Genomic DNA, 5,031 nt, shown 5'->3' with positions numbered 1-5,031 from the left:
CTTCAAGAGTAAATTGGATGCTTATCTTGCTGGGATCCTATGACCCCAGCTGACTTCCTGCCCTTTGGGAAGGGGGCTGGACTCAATGATCTCCTGAGGTCCCTTCCAGCCCTAATGTCTATGAAATCTATGAAAAATCTATGAAATTCTTTTGTCCCCACTTTTGCCTGTCTGCTGGCACATCTCACAAGATCTGTGGTAGTGTGTCACATTCTGGGCAATTCTGGGTCAATAAAAGTTCACTTGCAGCTGCTGGCATGTCTGTTCCCTTCCCATGTGACCAGCACACAGTAAATCATGAGCCATGGAAAGCAATTGTTGTCTGAACTTACAAAGTACTATTTGCTGGCGATGGGGTTCCCAGGTCTTGGCATGGTTCTTTGGTACCCACAACCAATAGAGAAGTCTCTTATCCCAGAACACCTGTTCCCTCTTATCTGGAGTGAACTCTGTCTCTTGCTCCTGAACCATCTGCCGAAGTTCCTCAAAGCTGGGTTCCTCTAGAACCTCCTGCTTAAACTCCCCTTGCCCAGCTAAGTAGTCTGCAGAGAGTTCTGGTGCTCCTGTAAGGAGTGCACCTGCACTCTTGTGGATGTCCTTTAACTTCTCCCCAAGAATCTCAGTTTCCTCTGCCACTGACTGACCAGAATCCTCCCTGGGACTGTCAGTTAACCCAGCCTCGAGGTTGCTGGTTTCCTTGATGCCCGGGGGCCTGGTTGCAGTCAGAGGGAGTCTGAGTCTCTCCTTCCTTCCCCTCTGCCTCAGTAGCCAATTGGGACCAGGCCCTGGGAAGTTTCCACTCCTTCTGCCTTAGCCTTTCTTCTCTGTTGATGAGTCACCACACTAACAATGTAGGGCTCTAGCTCTAGGAGGTGGCCCTCCTCCCTTTGCAGGTATTCTAGCTCCATAATATCATGTCCCACCAGGATGGGGACAGGAACCCCTTCCTGCACATGCAGTTGTATGCACATCCCACAGCCTCTCTACTCGATGAGGGGACAGGTTACTGGTACCTCAAATGGCAGGGACCCCACCCCTTGAATGGTAAGGGTCCTCCCCAGGACTATATCTGCAGGTGAAACAAGGTTGGCATTGATTAATAAACACACTGGATCTTGTGCCCAGCTCCCCAACAAGGGTTCTCCTGTTAGCATTATCTTAGTCTCATGGAAAGCCATCACTTCCTCTGGGTTTGTAATCCTGTAGCCCTCAGAGTGGCTTGGGTCTCCCCCCCTCACTGCTTACTGCTGTTGCATGTCTGACTGGCTTGGGTTTGTTGTTTAGCTTTGGGCAGTTGGGCCTGATGTGGCCTGGCTCCCTGCAGTTATAGTACCCCCTCTTTTCTGAATTGGGTGGTTTGTCCAAATCTGGTGCTGCCTTGTGCTCAACAGGAGGTGGCCCTCTTTACCCTTTTGGGCCTGGCCCTCCCTTCCCCACTTTGGGAAGGAAAAGAAAGGGTTCCAAAAAGTAGGGAGGCTTCTTGTCCACCCCCTCATGATTTAGCAACAGCTGGTCCACAATTTCAGTGGCCTCTTGGATGGTTTTGGGGGACCTGTCTTTGACTAGGGTTTTAATCTCCTTCAGCCAGAGGTGATAAAATTGGTCCAGTACTATGAGGTTTAGCACCTTCTCTCTATTATCAGCCTTGGCTCTGTCTGCCTATTTAAGGAGCGCGTCCCACACCTGGGCCGCAAAAATCAGCCATTGACTTCCTGGGTTGTAGGATGGTATTTCAGAATTTTTTCCTGGGAATAATCTGGACCTAACCTGAAGTTTGAACACACAGCATTTTTAAAGGCATCATAGTTATCTGCTGATTCCGAGGGTAGGCTGTTCAGGACCACAGACATGTCACCCTCAACCAGAGCAGCCATGTATTTCATGAACTCTTCCTTTGGCAACTTCCATTGGCATGCTTGGTTTTCAAAGATGCTTAGGAACACTTTTGGATCTTCCCCATCTTTGTAGTGAGAGAAGATTGGGATGTTCAATCTGGGGGATGCATCTAGTGTGGGCACTGTTTTAGCATTTGCCTGCATTTGGAGTACTGCAAGCTCATGCTCGGACTTGAGCCTTGCTTCTTCAGCCTTCGCTTCATGCTGGCGCTGGGCTTCTCTAGCTTCATTCTCGTGCTGTTCGTTCTCATGCTCATTCTGTTCCTTCTTGTGCTGTTGCTGGGCCTCCAGCTCCATCCCTTTCAAGTCTAGCTCATGCTTGAACTTGCGCTCTTGCTCCTCAGCTTCTAGCTGCAGCTGGAATTTCCAGTACTCTCACTCAAAGGGTGGCCCCTCAGTGCCTCCCATGCATCCGTATGGATGGTTGGAGGTGATCTTGTGGCCTGGTCATTATCACACAGGATCTTAATCAGATCTTCTCTTTTTGCTCCTTCCTCATTGGAAGGCCTTCATCAGCTCCCTCAAGTTGGCCACTGTCAGGTGGTCATACTCGTCAGCCATCTTACACTGTCCAGTTGACCTGATGCCAAATTAGAAATTGTTTGCTCAAGGGTTTTCAGTGACTCTATTCCCTTCCCCAGATTATGCCTTCAATACAGAAGGTTGTTGGATCCCACCACTACTACCACATGTGGTAGGCCAGTAGAGGGCACTCCTGCATTGAGCCACCCACCTCACTGACCCCGTCCACCTTCCAGGCTCTGAGTGCCTCCTTGGGGGTGCCTTAAGTCTGGCCAACCCCCTTCCTGGAGCACACCCACTAGCCTGAGGGTTCCACTACCACCACCCAGGGCTGGGCTTGATTCTGGCTCTGTGCACCCTGGGAAACACCGGCCTATTAACCCTCAAAGGGTACTTGATTGACTTCAAGAACTTGGGATGCTTCCCTCAGTCAGAAGCACAAGTAGTGGTTGCCCTTAGTCAGCCGAACCAAGGGGACCCCAAGGCATTATCTAGACCCACTCCCAATAAGTCTCCCACCCCAGGTACAAAGGAGAACTTTATTGGTTACAAGTGGTAGTGTTGCAATAGGGTACGAGGTAAAGCAATATGAGAGAAATCCTATAGAGCAAACTCCCATGGCTGGGTAGCCTTTGATCACACATCTGAATTACTGCAAGCCATATATCTAGTTAGCTTACTCATAAGTATCATCCAGAGGCAGGCTGAGATTCCCTCTGGAGGCAGGCAGGTCCTTGATCATGAGTTTTAAGAGAGAGAGCAAGTTTCAAATGGTTTAGCTCTTCTCTCTCCCCGAGTCTTCCTCATGGCTGCTGCCCCCTCCTCCTGGGCAGTCCTTAACTTATATAGCCCTTGTGACCTCATTTACCTCGTCCAATGAAGGCCAGCACCTGTTGGCTGTAAGCCAACCAATTTGAAATGCATCACTAGTTGCTGGGCAGACTGGCAGTTCCTAGCTCCCCAGGGAGCGAGACCCTCACCTAGGTATGTGATACCAGTCACGTAGGCAGAGGAAGCAGGTTTCCCCCCTCCCTCAGGAACGTAGCCAGCTCAGGTTACCTAAAGAGATCCTAACCAAATTGTCACAAAGCAGAATTTTGGAGGAAAAACAGCAGTGGCCTTCTGCCACAACTTGTACTAGCACTAACACCAATCAACGGTTGTGTGCCTCATAGCGTAAGGTATAACAAGGCCTCAAACACTTTATTGAATTGGATATTAGCAAGAAGGATTAGGGAAAAGGGACTAGAAAAAAAATAAAATGTAATGAAAACTGCTAATTTTTTTCCCTGGAAAATAACATGCAACTCTTTAGTCAGTCCTTTCTATCATCTTTCTCCTGTACAAGTGTTTGGCAAGCCTAACAGAGGATTTGCAAAGTTAACCTTCAGGAAGACAGTCCTGAGGAAACCAGAATTTTGTAGCCGACAAGGACATAAACTCCTTCATGTGATATATGTTGTTGATTTGTATGCAGCTACAGTGTGGAGATCGGGAGGAGTTCAAGGCTATACATTGTTGTTAAATTCCTTTCAGATTAGAAACAGAAAATCTAATTACTCTACTTTCACTGAAATACACAAAAATAAAATCTATTGTAGTATTTAAATTTAAAATTGATCCACTTCCTTTCTATAATCCAAGTCTTTTGAACTAGTTAGAGTTTTTTTGATGTGTCACTATAAGGAACAATTGTATTTTAGAAGAAAAACAGAGTCAATAGAGTTGTGCTAACCTATTCAAAATAACTTGGTTGTGCATTTTTTGGAGTGTTTTAAAATAAAATAGAAAGCATAAACTCAAGAAAATGAATTTTACTTGAACTGCAATAAGAGTGTTTTAAGTATTCATAATTTTTTTTTATACATCTGATCCAAAAGAGATTCATCCCTTAGGGTAATAGCTTCTAATTTCCTTTTTTAGTAATTCTCAAGCTGATTCCAAGGTCCTTCACAGCCCCAGGAAGCTCTAAGCGGTTTGATGCTTCATTTTGCTACTTTTTTTAGCATTAGTATTTTATTCACTACTCATATTGTCATTGCTGGTTAAAAAACAAAAACAAATGAACAAACCCATAAACACCCTAAGAAATAGGCAAAATATTTTAATTCCACATGAACTTTAAAGTATTATAATAATCTCATCTGCTTTATACAAATAGGACTTGTATTCTTGTTTTGCCCCTTTCTTTGGTGTATCTTGATTTATCTTTTGATTTATCCTGATTGTTAGGGCACGCATTTCAAAATCACGCATTCTCCCCAGCTGATGGTCTGTGTTGGTGATTGACAACATTATATTGTAAGCAAGTATTTAAATAATGATGTACAAATATGTTAGGAAACCACTATGTCAAGAAAAGTAGTGAACAACAAATTAAAATAAAATGGAATCATATTAGAAACTTGGCTTGAGGATTTTGCATTTGTGAGGACAAAAAGCATTTGACAATCTGAGTTATCTTTCAGCTTTGCCTGTAGCAACTGTCAAATTAGTACTTAATACTATGGGGAAAGTGATTCTGCTACAGGATTGCTTAAAGTGAAAAGACTCATCAGTAAATCACTAGAAATATTAGCGATTATTAGTTGCACATAACACAAAGTCAGATATC

General features: G+C 44.8%; 1 long non-coding RNA gene across 1 annotated transcript in view; it reads right to left on the bottom strand.

Annotated features, from left to right (window-relative positions):
- LOC109311108 overlaps positions 1-2,910 on the bottom strand; it is a 5,438-nt gene extending 2,528 nt beyond the window's left edge. Inside the window, exons 1-2 of the long non-coding RNA XR_002101421.1 lie at positions 2,896-2,910; positions 1,627-1,633 (exon numbers count right to left, since the gene is read on the bottom strand). This is a non-coding gene — a long non-coding RNA (uncharacterized LOC109311108). The remainder of the gene's footprint in view (positions 1-1,626; positions 1,634-2,895) is intronic.
- Between the last annotated feature and the right edge of the window lie 2,121 nt (positions 2,911-5,031).

Source organism: Crocodylus porosus, unplaced genomic scaffold, assembly GCF_001723895.1.
Source record: "Crocodylus porosus isolate Cpor-Errol unplaced genomic scaffold, CroPor_comp1, whole genome shotgun sequence".
NCBI lineage: Eukaryota > Metazoa > Chordata > Crocodylia > Crocodylidae > Crocodylus > Crocodylus porosus.
The sequence above is the reverse complement of the archived record's forward strand: the minus strand, read 5'-3'. Positions and strand labels throughout refer to the sequence as shown.